Source organism: Carcharodon carcharias, chromosome 25 (assembly GCF_017639515.1).
Source record: "Carcharodon carcharias isolate sCarCar2 chromosome 25, sCarCar2.pri, whole genome shotgun sequence".
NCBI classification, from domain to species: domain Eukaryota; kingdom Metazoa; phylum Chordata; class Chondrichthyes; order Lamniformes; family Lamnidae; genus Carcharodon; species Carcharodon carcharias.
Window position 1 is genome coordinate 42,775,270 of NC_054491.1, and position 16,154 is coordinate 42,791,423.

Below are 16,154 nucleotides of genomic sequence, written 5' to 3' on the forward strand. Positions count from 1 at the left end.
TTATTCATAAACAGTGTCACCAATTATCTATTTAACATACATTCTCATTGCTGAGTTCACACTGCTGTTATTTTCTAATATATGAATATTAATGTAGACTGTACTTTACTGAATGACTCACCAGTTGAATCCCACAGTCACTTGACACAGCTGCAGTAAACACACCATCTGGTGTTTTGCTGGGACCAGTACTTCGTGTGAATGGAGCTGAATGTTGTTTTACTGGCTAAACAGTTTAAAAAGATGTGAAGTCAAAAGTCATCTGTTCACCAGTGGGAAAAGTTATCCAGAGTGTTTCCTATTGATTGTCGACATTATTTCCTAGTTTACATCCTATTGTTACAGCCAGAGTCGGACTAGCACTGCTTGGAAATTGAGATCTGTCAAATGGCTCAAACCTTCCGTCGCACACAGTGCTGTGAATTCCTCAGATTCCCATCAAGTTGCATTAATCCAGAACAAAGTTACAGGCAGCTGATTATAACACCTCCCAAACCACAAGAACCTACTTCCAAGTTTAGCTGAAGCTTTAGAAATTGAAATGAAAGGCTTAAATTGATGTAGTGCTTTACAGCCAATGAATTACTTTTTGAAGTGTAGTCACTGTTGTAATGCAGGAAATGCAGCCGCCAATTTGCGCACAGCAAGCTCCCACAAACAGCAATATGATGATGATTGGATAATCTATTTCCATGATGTTGACTGAGGGATAAATATTAGCCAAAACACCTGGCATAAGACCACCCTGCTCCAGCTACTTATCTTTGAAATTGTGCATGAGATCATTTACATCCACTCACAGACGGATAGGGCCTCGGTTTAACATCTATTCTGAAATGCAGCACTTCCAACAGTGCAGTACTCCCTCAGCACTGCACTAGAGTGTCAGTTTTAGTCCTGCAGTGTGACTCAGAAGCTCCCAACTAAGGCATGGCTGACTTCAATCAACTTTAAAAAAAAGAAATAAAAATGGAAAATTCTGGAACAACAGATCTGGCAGCATCTGTGGAGAGAGAAACAGAGTTAACGTTTGGAGTCCAATATGACTTTTCATACAGACTCGAAACGTTAACTCTGTTTCTCTCTCCACAGATGCTGCCAGATCGGTTGTTCCAGCATTTTCCGTTTTTATTTCAGATTTCCAGCATCTGCAGTGTTTTCCTTTCACCTTAGTGTTTAAAAAATTGAGAATGGTTTTTAAAAGTTTGAGTTTAGCCTCCACTGCCCAAGTTGAATTTTAAGCTTAGGGAATCTCTGTGATGTTTCTTTCTGTTCAGCAAGGTTAATTGGCAAGGTGATTTTTAAAATCAACATTAGGTCAGTAGGAGGGAGTTACTCTCAATAAGAATAATCTGAAGTGCTCATTAGTGAATAGAAGTGGTGTAAAATTCCAAACAGATCAGATCACAATGAGAAGATGGCTCCCTTCAGACACACAAGACTCCAAGTTTGGATTATCCTCATAGAGATGGTGGAGAACAGGCACGAGAAATCAACAGCCTGATTTACATCTCCTGGTGCTTATTTCCATTGACGTTATTGGAAATAGAAATGGGGGAGATGTCAAGGTCAAGATCTAGACCCCAACTATCTAAAGTTGTCCTCAAAACCAGGTGAAGAAAGATAGCAAAATGATTCAGATACAGTTTATAAATTCCTTCACTGTCACTGGGTCAAAATCCTGGAACTCCCACCCTAACAGCGCTGTGGGTGTACCTACATCACATGGACTGCAGCGGCTCAAGAAGGCAGCTCATCACCACCTTCTCAAGGGTAACTAGGGATGGGTAATAAACACTGGCCCAGCCAGTGAAGCCCACACCCCGTGAAAGAAAAAAGAAAACTGTTTAACTGGTTGGTGGTGTGGATAGAACTGGCCGCTTGTTGCAATGATTTTTTGAATACATCAAACTCATGCCGGGCATTTTATTGATTTAAAACTCAGGCTGTATTTTGATGTGAAATATTCAAAACAACAGGTGTTATATAGTGAATGGTGCCTTCAATTTTGTGCCAGATCGGGTCTCCTGAACTGGATGTGATTTACAGGGTATCCCAGGGGTAATTATTGACCAGGATGCCAGGGGTAATTCCTCTGCTCTTCTTCAGAATAGTGCCAAATGATCTTTTACCTCCTCCCAAAGGCTGAGGGGGCCTCATTTTAACATCTAACACACAGGATAGAGCCAGGGGAGAGAGAGCAGGCAAGCAAGGTCTGTGATTAGGTTGGGGACGAGAACTAATTATAATGGTGGAAGTAGTTAATGGCAAGGGAGGCAATAATGAGAGAAATCAGAGAAATAAAATCTGTATTAGAGACCTGGAGGATGTGTGGATGGATTTAGCTGGATGGATATACCTGGATAGGAGAGGGAGAGTGGGGGGGGGGGGGGGGGAGGGAAACATGGAAAATTTGACAAAGGCAAAAAGAGTCCAGGCCCATGTGATAGAAAATGGGAACTGGATCCAAGTGATACAGGTCATCTGCTAACCGTGTACTGCTTAAGCACAGTACATCTCTTCCCGCCTTTAAGGAAACAGTGGAGTTAGCCTGTGAGAAATGGACCATTTACTGGAGGGCCAAGGGTCTATTTAATTCAGTGCAAGACACACTCATACTGTCGTACACCCTCACATCATCAACAACACACTCACCCTGTCATACACACTCTCAACATCATCGTCAATATACTCACATCATCATCAACAACACACTAAGCTGCCTTTAAAACATGTTTCATTTTGCTATAGACATTCCACACAATGAATCCAGCAGAGGTAACATATCACTTGGTTTTCAGTGTGAATCAGAGTCCCAGAACTCAGGGTCAGAATGTGCACCACTCACAGGCCAACACTAAGCTGAAAAGGTTGATAATGTGATCAGATATATTTAAGAGAAGCAGGCAGCAGATCTATAAACCAGGACTCACATTAAACACACCAACACCACCTGTCCCTGCTCAGAGATCCATTCTAGATCCTTTCTTTCTAAATTACGTTTCATCATTAACAAGAGTCCAGAAGCTACAGAGTGAGAGTGAAACAAGTGAGGCCCATGACTGATACAAACATTGGAAGACACTAGAATGGATCCAGCCCATTTCCCCCCTTCAGTCTTTTCACTCCTGTATTTGCCACAATATAAACAAGCTGAGCTCCCATTGTCCATAATCGCACGCAGTTCTTATTGACTCTGAATGGAGGTGATTCACATTCACAAGTGATAATGAACCTCTCCCACTTGGGAGCTGCTGGGAGGGGTTATGTGGTAAAATGGAGTGCTATGTACCTTTAAGGGAATGTAGTTAGTTGACCATGTGACTATCAACCAATCGCTATACAGCTCGAGCTTCTTGGGTAAATGTAAGTCTAGAGCTGGAGGTGATTGAAGAAGCAGACATGGTGTTAGTGCCCTGTTCTTTGTTCCAATAAACCACCAGTGTTTGTTCAGTTAATCGGTCTCTATGCCTGTATTGTTTCAAGCACCAACTAACTTGTTAATATCAAGGGCGCGGCTAGCGTTCACCAGACAAAGCGAACCTGATAGCCAAAAGCATTAAAGCTTACCGGAAGCCAGGGTGAGGGCATTGTTCAGCATTTAGGAACTACCCTGGTTGGCTTCCAAAGAGCCAATGACTGGTGCTGCAGCTTCACAACCCCGACTACTGGAAATTCAATCTGACTGAGATATGGAGCATGCTCACTACCATCCAACACTCACATTTCATAGCACGTTGTGCTGCTCAGTGTTCCTGCTGTGAGGGTTCAAACCTGCCCAATTGCCAGGCAAACTATTAATGGGAGAGTTAAATGGGGTCAGTTGGGCATCAAGATGAATTCAAAGTGACACAGTTGGTAGTGGAAGTGGATGCAGCTTGTGGGGGAACTGGTGGTGCAGGCAACTCTTTAACACTGGAGTTTCTGCTGGTGACGTCAGCACCCAAAGCTGCAAGTAAAAGTTCAACATCAGTGGACCAGCCTATAGGATTCTCAGCACTTATCAAACTGGGGCCATGTGATGTGGCGACTTCTCTATTTGCAGCAGATGCCAGCAATGCCTGATCAACAACGAGGAGATTGGGCCCAGATGCTGTTAAAGCACTTACATCAAAATGGTGAGATGAGATCAGTGTATGCTGGCCATTGGGGCCTAGTCAAAGGGTAAGTAGATTTTTCCAATTATACTTCACTGAGCTTAACCAACTGATCATGAGCTGAATGGTCAGTAATAATTACTGTTCATTTAAGTCTCAGAGCAATGTCTAAAACTCATTGTAAATAGTTCAGAACCATAATTGACTACACCTGGTCTGTGGTGCTGTCAGGAAAATTCCCCCTTTCCTGTTATTTTTGTGGTTAATCACAGATTGGATCAAATCAAAAGGGCTTCAATTTATGGTTACAAATTGGTCTCTGACTGACTTAAAGGTGATGGACATGGGGTGTGTGCTGGAGAGGCACTTGTAAAGGAGATTGTGGAAATATATTTATAGCCATCCTCCTGTATATGGGATCATTTTCCCTTCCTGAAATTTGGAAAAATTTAGGAGAATATGGAGTTTAACAGGACTTTGCATAGTCCATTGGAGCTGTGAGCCTCTGGGAACTCTGCTAGCTCAAACTGTGCCAGTGGTCAGAGCTAACCTCTGTCTTAATGACTGCCCTTTATAATTAACCTGTAGCTTCAACAGTATTACTGAGGGGAAACCCTCTCTCATATTGCAGATTATATCTCCAATGCCTTATCCTGCAAACACACAGCCTCTCAGATGATGGATATCCTGAGTGTGTTCATTAACCAGGGGAAGAGCAGAGAAAAGAATTCTCACCTTTAGGTGTATTAACAGCTGATTGATCCAGTTGCTTCCCCCAGATGCTGGTAAAACGAGAATTCATTATATAAATAAGTGGTTTCAATATAGTTCCATGAGGCTGTGATAGGTTATTCAAGAAACACAAACCTGTCTCAGAGTTTTGTAGGGTTGAGGAGGGGGTGATTTCAACCTAAGCCCCCCCCACCTTGTCGAAGTAACAGGTGCCCAATTTCTGCTCCCCTCAAATTGATTTGCCTTTGAAGCAGGATAAGATTAAACAATGGACAAAGCATTGTAATCTCCCCGCTACCTCCAATGGGGTCATCAGTCTCTTTGTGAAGGGGCCGCTACTGTTTCCAAACACAAAATTATCAAACAGAGCAGATTTTCAGTATGAGGCCTACATCAGTGACACACTCCCACGTGCTGGGAATGCTGCATATACCACACCCGGCTTCACATTCACCGTAGGTCCCTCACTGAGTACAGCTCTGCCCAGGGCTCCAAGTTACACTGGAAAACAAGAATAGGTCTGTCGGACTGACACCTGAAGCTGCTGCTGTGTGAATGGCCCCCAGCTGAGTGCCCCGGGTTGAGGGATGTACCTGTGACAGATAGAATACTGAGGCTACACAGCAGCTTCTTGCCTTTAGAATGGGTTCACAGTGCTCATAGACAAGCCTCGTGCCTGCAAGAACATCAATGAAATAAATTCAGACACAACCTTTCCTCAAGCTGTAGCACAGCTTCACAATGGATGGTGTAGATGGACCTTTACTCTGTATCTAACTCCGTGCTGTACCTGTCCTGGGAGTGTTTGATGGGGACAGTGTAGAGGGAGTACTCTGTATTTAATCCGTGCTGTCCCTGTCCTGGGAGTGTTTGATGGGGACAGTGTAGAAGGGAGATTTACTCTGTATCTAACCCCATGCTGTATCTGTCCTGGGAATGTTTGATGGGGACAGTGTAGAGGGACATATGCTCTGAATCTAACCCTGTGCTTTATCTGTCCTGGGAGTGTTTGATGGGGACAGTGTAGATGGAGCTTTACTCTGTATCTAACCCCGTGCTGTACCTGTCCTGGGAGTGTTTGATGGGGACTGCGTAGAGGGAGATTTACACTGTATCTAATCCCATACTGTATCTGTCCTGGGAGTGTTTGATGGGGACAGTGTAGAGAGAGTTTTACTCTGTATCTAACCCCGTGCTGTACCTGTCCTGGGAGTGTTTGATGGGGACAGTGTAGAGGGGATTTACTCTGTATCTAACCCTGTGCTGTACCTGTCCTGGGAGTGTTTGATGGGGACACTGTAGAGGGAGCTTTACTCTGTATCTAACCCCGTGCTGTACCTGTCCTGGGAGTGTTTGATGGGGACAGTGTAGAGGGAACTTTACTCTGTATCTAACCCCGTGCTGTACCTGTCCTGGGAGTGTTTGATGGGGACAGTGTAGAGGGAGCTTTACTCTGTAACAAACCCGTGCTGTACCTGTCCTGGGAGTGTTTGTTGGGGACAGTGTAGAGGGAGCTTTACTCTGTATCTAACCCCGTGCTGTACCTGTCCTGGGAGTGTTTGATGGGGACAGTGCAGAGGGAGCTTTACTCTGTATCTAACCCCGTGCTGTACCTGTCCTGGGAGTGTTTGATGAGGACAGTGTAGAGGGAGCTTTACTCTGTATCTAACCCTGTGCTTTATCTGTCCTGGGAGTGTTTGATGAGGACGGTGTAGAGGGAGCTTTACTCTGTATCTAACCCCGTGCTGTACCTGTCCTGGGAGTGTTTGATGGGGACAGTGTAGAGGGAACTTTACTCTGTATCTAACCCCATGCTGTACCTGTCCTGGGAGTGTTTGATGGGGACAGTGTAGAGGAAGCTTTACTCTGTACCTAACCCTGTGCTGTACCTGTCCTGGGAGTGTTTGATGGGGACAGTGTCGAGGGAGCTTTACTCTGTATCTAACCCCGTGCTGTACCTGTCCTGGGAATGTTTGATGGGGACACTGTAGAGGGAGCTTTACTCTGTATCTAACCCCGTGCTGTACCTGTCCTGGGAGTGTTTGATGGGGACACTGTAGAGGGAGCTTTACTCTGTATCTAACCCCGTGCTGTCCCTGTCCTGGGAGTGTTTGATGGGGACAGTGTAGAGGGAGCTTTGCTCAGTATCTAACGCCGTGCTGTACCTGTCCTGGGAGTGTTTGATGGGGGCAGTGTAGAGGGAGATTTACTCTGTATCTAACCCCGTGCTGTACCTGTCCTGGGAGTGTTTGATGGGGACAGTGTAGAGGGAGCTTTACTCTGTACCTAACCCCGTGCTGTACCTGTCCTGGGAGTGTTTGATGGGGACAGTGTAGAGGGAGCTTTACTCTGTATCTAACCCTGTGCTGTACCTGTCCTGGGAGTGTTTGATCGGGACAGTGTAGAGGGAGCTTTACTCTGTATCTAACCCCGTGCTGTACCTGTCCTGGGAGTGTTTGATGGGGACAGTGTAGAGGGAGATTTACTCTGTATCTAACCCCGTGCTGTACCTGTCCTGGGAGTGTTTGATGGGGACAGTGTAGAGAGAGCTTTACTCTGTACCTAACCCCGTGCTGTACCTGTCCTGGGAGTGTTTGATGGGGACAGTGTAGAGGGAGCTTTACTCTGTATCTAACCCTGTGCTGTACCTGTCCTGGGAGTGTTTGATCGGGACAGTGTAGAGGGAGCTTTACTCTGTATCTAACCCCGTGCTGTACCTGTCCTGGGAGTGTTTGATGGGGACAGTGTAGAGGGAGCTTTACTCTGTATCTAACCCCGTGCTGTACCTGTCCTGGGAGTGTTTGATGGGGACAGTGTAGAGGGAGCTTTACTCTGTATCTAACCCCGTGCTGTACCTGTCCTGGGAGTGTTTGATCGGGACAGTGTAGAGGGAGCTTTACTCTGTATCTAACCCCGTGCTGTACCTGTCCTGGGAGTGTTTGATGGGGACAGTGTAGAGGGCGATTTACTCTGTATCTAACCCTGTGCTGTACCTGTCCTGGGAGTGTTTGATGGGGACAGTGTAGAGGGAGCTTTACTCTGTATCTAATTCCGTGCTGTACCTGTCCTGGGAGTGTTTGATGGGCACATTGTAGAGGGAGATTTACTCTGTATCTAACCCCATGCTGTACCTGTCCTGGGAGTGTTTGATGGGGACAGTGTAGAGGGAGATTTATTCTGTATCTAACCCTGTGCTGTACCTGAATTTGGAGTGTCTGGTCCTGAAGTGGGAATGGGCTTTGTTCCTTTGTGCTAAGATCCCACAGTTCAGTTGACAGGAGACTAAAATCTAGGCTTGAATACTTTCCTAGAATTTGATATTTTGTTTGGGATTTTCCAGCGGTGTATTATAATTAACAAAGAGTGTGGCATTGAAAGTGGCCTAAAGACAATAAGCAGATGGCAATGGTTAAATGTGATGTGGTGTTAGGGACTGTAAGCTGTATAAAATGTGACAGGAATCAGTATGAAAATAAACAGGACCTGTCACAGTCATTGCAGAAAACCTTTCAGGTTTGAGGGCTTGAATTGTATCTGATCATTAAAGGTGCTGCATTCTTAAACGGTTCTGATTGTTCAGCTCGGCAATGGAGATCCGGTTTCAAGGTTCTAAATGAGTGAAAAGAATGGAACACTGTGCTTGGCCTGGGCACTCTATTTAATGCTGATGGTTAACAAGCTGCTATTTACTGAAAACTCATTCCTGCTCCTCGTCTTAAAGAGTCCTAGTTCAGCTACTTGTTATCATATGGCAGTGAGCTGCTAGTACCAGCACTGAGCGTGTCTGCTCATTCTGGTAAGACTGAGCACTCTGTCAAAGCACATCACATCTCCACCCTGGAGGGTGACAGTTTAAAATTAGAATCCTGCCCCACCATCCCCTGGAGCTCCATATCCTGAATATCGCACCTCTCTCAGCCTCAATACACAAGGCAGGAGCTGAAAATGTCACTTTCAGAAAGAAATATTTGCTTTGTATAGCTCCTTTCATGACCTCAGGGTGTTCCAAAGCACTTAGCAATCAATGAAATAGTTTTGAAGTGTAGTCACTGTTGAGGTTGTAGGGTATCAGTTATCGTTTGGTAGGTCTTAATAAAGTCTTCATAGTCTTAATCACATTAACTGTATGTATTTATTACTTACAAGGACCATGTACATATAATCAGTAAAGGGTTCAGGCTAGAAGCTGTCTCCATGCTTGCTTGTGCACACAACTCTGTCCAACAATAGACTGACCCCTACGTACAGGTCATGTGTTCTCTTACATCACTGTATGGGCGGTACTGTACTCAGCCCCATGTTAACCTTATATGTGCCAGATCCTTGGTACTACAGTTGTAATGTGGGAAACACAGCAGCCTATTTGTGCACAGCAAGCTCCCACAAACAGCAACACACTCATGATCAGATAATCTGTTCACTGATATTGGTTAAGGGTTAAATATCAACGGCAAATCCAAGATCTTTCTGGCGCACACTAAGAAAATTTGGAATGAGCTCTGTGGTGGGGGTGTGGGTGGGCCAGTGGAAACAAAAACACTGATCATAGGATCAGTCAAATACTGTAGTTGAGGGTTTGAAGTATCGAGGGAAGGATGGGTTAGATGGCTGAATGGCCTTGAAAGGGCCGAGGAATACTCTGGTACAAAATTTCAACACTGGGAGTCCAGATGCAATATTTAAGTGGCTCCTTTATTACACATGCGGGGAGCAAACACTGGGCACTCCAGACGCTTCTCCACCGAGGTTCAAATGAGCACAGTTTATATATCTTTTACAATCAATTACAACTTAATGGTATTCGTTAGACAAAGGCCACAGCACAATGACCCCCCCCGGTGGGCGATAATTGTGTTCTTGTGCAGAGCAGTGCAGAGACTGAGTATTGTCCTTTTTGGAGACAGCAAAGAATGTATGTTTGTTCTATACAGTTGGGTTTACGGGGGTTGACTGGATGTGGTTCGAGGCCATCAGACGGTGTTAAATGGCCTTCCCCATTTCTTGATCGGGTCATCCCTTGTCCCCACCCGTGTGCGTCTCCCATTTCCTCATTGCAAATTTACAGCTGAGCCCTTTGTACAAGTTTTTAGCTTTTATGTAAGGCTGTGATTGTCTGTGTCTGCTTTGGCACCCTAACTGCTGCTCCTGGCTGGCACTTCAAAATAAATCCAAATTTTCTGCATCTTCAGTCTCAATCCCTGTGATTCCACATTGAAGTTTAGTGTCCCTGTTACAGAGTCTGGTGCTGATACCATCCCCAGTACAGAATTGTGCACACGAAGTATTCTTATTATTTCATTCAGAAATGGAAGCTATTAAATTTCTCTCAGAGTTGCACAACATTTTTAAATGTTAGAACTCAGTGCATACCAGACAATGTATTAACATTCATCAACACTCCTCTAACACATTTCAGAGTAACGAAAGATGTCCCAGCTTGGAACAGTGTCCTGTGCTGACCTCAGCCATTGCAGTGGTTTGGGAGTCAACTAACAAGACTCAGTCCCCCCTTGGTTGGGAGGAGAAAGTAATCGGCAAACTAGAGATCCTCTTTCAATGACCTCTGCTCCCCTGCAATGCTCCCCATGATCCAATACCCTACAAACCCTGATCTGCGCCTCTTAAATTGGCTGCTTGAGCAAGACACTGGAGAATCGTAATATCCAGTCGATATTCACCATGTGTCACAGCCAGTCACCGTTAAAATCACTCATTCGGAAAGTCAACACAATGCTTATGGCTCCACAGTCACCAGGGAGCAGGAGAGAGACAAACTGGAAAAAAGAAATTCCAGGATAGGTTTCTTCCCAATACCCAGTAAATCCTGCAGCTCCCAGGCACAGCTCACCCATCCAGTTTGTGTGGTAAATTCCTGGTGTGTCATTTTTTTACTTATGCCCCCTTTGGCTCTTTTGCCAATGATCTTAAATCTATGGTCCTAATTACTGACCCTCCTGCCAGTGAAAACCATTTCTCCTATTCGCTCAGCTGATATTCCATTATTGAATATATTTAAGGCTGAGAGAGACAGGTTTATGGTCTCCTGGAGAATCGAGGCTTCTGGGGAGCAGCTGGGAAAGTGGAGTTGAAGCTGAAGATCAGTATTGAATGATGGAGCAGGCTTGACAGGCCGTATGGTCTACCCCTATTCCTATTTCTTATGTTCTTAACTCTATCAAAACTATTTATGATTTTATAACACCTCAATCAAATCCCCCCTGACTTTCACTGCTTTAAGGAGAACAATCCAGCTTCTTCGGACTCTTCATGTAACTCATCCCTGGTATTGCCAGTAAATCTCCTCTACACCTTCCCCATGCTTTTGGTGTCCTTCCTAAATTGTAGTGCCCAGAATTCAATACAATAATTCAGCAGGGGCGCGCCTAATTTGTAGAAACCCCAAGTGTGTCGATGATTCCGGAATGTTCCTTGTGGTACTGAGACCTGGTTACCAAGACTGGTCTCGCACTTCAAAAATTCAGCATCAGCCAGAGAGCAAAGAGGAGAGAATTTCTGAGTCGGTGTGGGGGGTGGGGGGGGGGTGAGGTGGGGAGTGACCAAACCCTGCCTGCTGGGTGAGAGTGATCTGAGTGACAGGCAGTGATGCTGTGTGTCCGAGAGTCTGGCTGCACAGAGCTGTGTGACTAGCTGCAATACTGATCACTCCTCTGTGTGCTGTAAGAGTGAAATGCCTGACCCAACCTCTCCCACACACATCAGGCAGGAAATCCAGAAGCCCAGAGGTGAACCCTATCTCTCTCTCTCTCTCTCTCTATTTACCATTCACCCTGACTGGACTGTATGTTATCCTGTCACTGACATTTAGCAAGAAACTGTTTGGTCAAAGCTGGAGCTTCAGACACTGCGATGCATGGGGGAGGGGGCAAGTTACCAGGACACTTTGTTCCAAGAGGCATCACACCTCTTAGGTCAGGTACTTTAGATTTGGTCCAGGGTCAAGGGCAGGAGTGAGTGACTGGTGAGCAAGACAGGTATCAGGTGTGGGGATCCTGAAGGTAGCAGCGAAGGAGCCTCAGCCCTTCCACTTGTTGAACGGTTTGATGTCCTTGCAGGTTGTGTGGAAGAGAGCAGGGGCTGTAGGGAGGATAAGCAAACTGACCACGGCAACAAGGTGCAGGGGACCATTCAGGTGGTGGGGGGGGGGGCGGGGTGGGGGCTAGTGGGGAGGGAGTTAAAAGGAATGTAGTTGTACTAGAGAACAGTATACTTAGGGAGATATATATACTATTCTCTGCAACCAAGAGCGTGTGTCCCAAAAGCTGTGTTGCCTGTCCAATGCTGAGTGAAGGACATTTCCTCAGGGCTGGAGAGGAACTTGGAGTCAGAGGGGAACGATCAAGTTGACATGTTCCGCGTGGGCACCAATGACATAGGCAGGACTAGGAAAGAAGGAGGATGAGCAGATCAAAGCGAAATTATAAAGCAGAACCACAAAGGTAATAATCTATATATTACACAAGTAAATTGACATAGAGTAAGTAAAATCAGAGGGCTAAATGCATGGCTCAAAATGCCCTGCCACCTTCAATGACCAATGTACGTTTTCACTAAGGTCCCTTTGTTCCTGCACCTCCTTTAGAGGCTCTCCCTTTATTTTACACTGTCTCACCGTATCTTTCCTGCCAAAATGAATTACCTCACACAACTCTGCCACTTGTCTGCCCAGTCCACCAACATGTCTACATCCTTTTGAAGTTCAAGGCTATCACAGTTGACAATCCTTCCAACCTTCGTATCATTCACAAATTTTGAAATCCTGCTTGCATACCATAGTCTAGGTCATTAATATATATGGAGAAGAGCAAGGGTCCCAACACTGAACCCTGGGGAACTCCACTACAATCTTTCCTCCATCTAAAAAACAACCATTTACCACTACTCTCTGTTTCCTGTCACTCAGCCAATTTCTTATCCAAGTGCCTACTTTCCCTTTTATCCCATGACCTAGAATTTTGCTCACAATTCTGTTGTGTGGCCCTGTCCCAAATGCCTTTTGAAAATCTATATGCACAAATAGAGGTAAATGAGAATAAGCTGCTTCAGAAATGTGGTTACAAGGTGACCAAAGCTGGAACATGAGTAATCAAGGATACGTGACATTTTGAAAGGACAGGAGAAAAGGAAGTGGGGTAGCTCTGTTAACCAAACATGAGATCAGTACAGTAAATGAGAAATTATCATTTTTTAGAATCTCAAGATGTAGAATTAGTTTGGGTGGAGATAAGAAATAGCAAAGGAAAGAAGTCATTGGTGTGAATAGTTTCGAGACCTGCTAGCAGTAGCTACCTTATAGGACAGAATATAAATCAAGAAATACTGAGGTTCATAAACAAGGCACTGCAATAAAAATGGGTCATTTTAACCTTCATTTGAATTGGATGAATCAAATTGGCAAAGGTAGCCTGGAGGATGAGTTCATAGAATGCGTCCAGGATAGTTTCTGAGAACAATATAGTCTGGAACCAACCAGGGCTAAATTAGACCTAGTAATGTATAGTCAGACAAGAGTAATTTATGGCCTCATTGTAAAGGATCCACTGGGCAAGAGTGATAGAACATAGAAGAATTTCACTTGCAGTTGGGTTTGAGAAATGTGGATCTAAAACTACTGTCTTAAACTTAAATAAAGGCAATTACAAGGGTATGAAAACAGTTGACTAAATTGCAATGGCAAAATAGGTTAAAAGGTAAGACAGTAGAGAAGCAGTGGGAGACATTCAAAGAGATATCTCATAACTCTGAAAAAAAGATATATTCCATTGAGAAAGGAAGACACTGAGAAAGATGCAGCATTTTTGACTAACTAAGGAAGTTAAGTTATCAAATTGAAAGAAAAGTCGTACAATGATGTGAAGATTACTGATAGGCTGGAAGCTTGTGAACTTTTTAGAAACCAGCAAAGGACGATGAAAAAAAATAAAGCAGGAGAAATTAGAGCCCGAGAGAAAACCGGCAAGAAATATAAAAACAGACAAAGGAAAAGTTTGTACAAACACATAAAAGGAAGAGAGTAGCTAAATGAGCATTGGTCACTTAGAGGATGGGCTGCTGAATGTTACGACTGGAATGGGAGGAGTGCACTGTCTCTGTCTAGTCCAACTACTCCATGGGTCACAACATTTATTTACATGATGTTCCCATAGTTTAGTTTATGGCCAAATATGTGCTTTCCCTGTTAATCTCAGAATGACCACTCAATGACCAGATTTCTTCAAGAAACCACAAAATTATTAGTTTATTATAAAACTAGCCTTGTCGAATAGAAAGGCAAAGCTTATTAACATACAGTATGGAATATGAAAGTATAATAATTACTCTCTCAAAATACCCTAAGACACACACACAAATAAAGTAAATAAAACTAGATGGATTCTGTCAAAGGTTAAAAGTCAATTGTTCAACAGGAAAAGGATAGACAATGGAATCCTTGAATTATACTGGGTTATACAGTTGGTCTCTCAGCGCTGATCCATGAAACAATCGATAACGTTTGCACTGCTTTCCAGGCAGGCTCAAGGAACACTCAAGGGTGCTCAATCCCAGCACACGGATTGGTGCTGGAATGCAAAAAGGCTGCTGTCTTCCTCACAAGCAGTTGGTCCTTGTCTTCTCAAAAGCAAAATCAAAAAAAAAACACTTTAAACAGTTTCTCTGGACATGATTTTTTTTCCAGAGCCATAAGATACCATGTGACTCCCCTCCCCTCCCCCCGACCCCACACACCCTTTGTACACAGTTCACCCAAGTCAGGAGGTTTCAGTTTCTTTATGACTGATTAATTACCTTTTCTTGGAAATGGATGTCTCTTCCAATAAAGGCAATCAGAGCCCTGCATTAACCCTTTAGAAAGAGATTCTTGCAAAACACATATTCTTCCAGAATATTGAGTCCTTGGAGATGTATCATTTTCTGTCATTGACGTGTTCATGGAAACAATGAAATGGCAGACACTTTGAACAAGTCTTTTGTATCTATAACAAAAACAGAATTACCTGGAAAAACTCAGCAGGTCTGGCAGCATCGGCGGAGAAGAAAAAAGTTGACGTTTCGAGTCCTCATGACCCTTCGACAGAACTTGAGTTCGAGTCCAGGAAAGAGCTGAAATATAAGCTGGTTTAAGGTGTGTGTGTGGGGGGTGGAGAGATAGAGAGACAGAGAGGTGGAGGGGGTTGGTGTGGTTGTAGGGACAAATAAGCAGTGATAGAAGCAGATCATCAAAAGATGTCAACGACAATAGTACAATAGAACACATAGGTGTTAAAGTTAAAGTTGGTGATATTATCTAAACGAATGTGCTAATTAAGAATGGATGGTAGGGCACTCAAGGTATAACTCTAGTGGTTTTTTTTTTAATAATGGAAATAGGTGGGAAAAGGAAAATCTTTATAATTTATTGGAAAAGAAAAAGAAGGGGGAAACAGAAAGGGGGTGGGGATGGGGGAGGGAGCTCATGACCTAAAGTTGTTGAATTCAATATTCAGTCCGGAAGGCTGTAAAGTCCCTAGTCGGAAGATGAGGTGTTGTTCCTCCAGTTTGCGTTGGGCTTCACTGGAACAATGCAGCAAGCCAAGGACAAACATGTGGGCAAGAGAGCAGGGTGGAGTGTTAAAATGGCAAGCGACAGGGAGGTTTGGGTCATTCTTGCGGACAGACCGCAGGTGTTCTGCAAAGCGGTCGCCCAGCTTACGTTTGGTCTCTCCAATGTAGAGGAGACCACATTGGGAGCAACGAATGCAGCAGACTAAGTTGGGGGAAATGCAAGTGAAATGCTGCTTCACTTGAAAGGAGTGTTTGGGTCCTTGGACAGTGAGGAGAGAGGAAGTGAAGGGGCAGGTGTTGCATCTTTTGCGTGGGCATGGGGTTGTGCCATAGGAGGGGGTTGAGGAGTAGGGGGTGATGGAGGAGTGGACCAGGGTGTCCCGGAGGGAGCGATCCCTACGGAATGCCGATAAGGGGGGTGAAGGGAAGATGTGTTTGGTGGTGGCATCATGCTGGAGTTGGCGGAAATGGCGGAGGATGATCCTTTGAATGCGGAGGCTGGTGGGGTGATAAGTGAGGACAAGGGGGACCCTATCATGTTTCTGGGAGGGAGGAGAAGGAGTGAGGGCGGATGCGCGGGAGATGGGCCGGACACGGTTGAGGGCCCTGTCAACGACCGTGGGTGGAAAACCTCGGTTAAGGAAGAAGGAGGACATGTCAGAGGAACTGTTTTTGAATGTAGCATCATCGGAACAGATGCGACGGAGGCGAAGGAACTGAGAGAATGGGATGGAGTCCTTACAGGAAGTGGGGTGTGAGGAGCTG

The 16,154-nt window shown here is 44.7% G+C and overlaps 1 long non-coding RNA gene across 1 annotated transcript in view; it reads right to left on the reverse strand.

The window, feature by feature from the left end:
* LOC121269515 overlaps positions 1-458 on the reverse strand; it is an 86,913-nt gene extending 86,455 nt beyond the window's left edge. The window contains exon 1 of the long non-coding RNA XR_005941365.1: positions 122-458. This is a non-coding gene — a long non-coding RNA (uncharacterized LOC121269515). The remainder of the gene's footprint in view (positions 1-121) is intronic.
* Between the last annotated feature and the right edge of the window lie 15,696 nt (positions 459-16,154).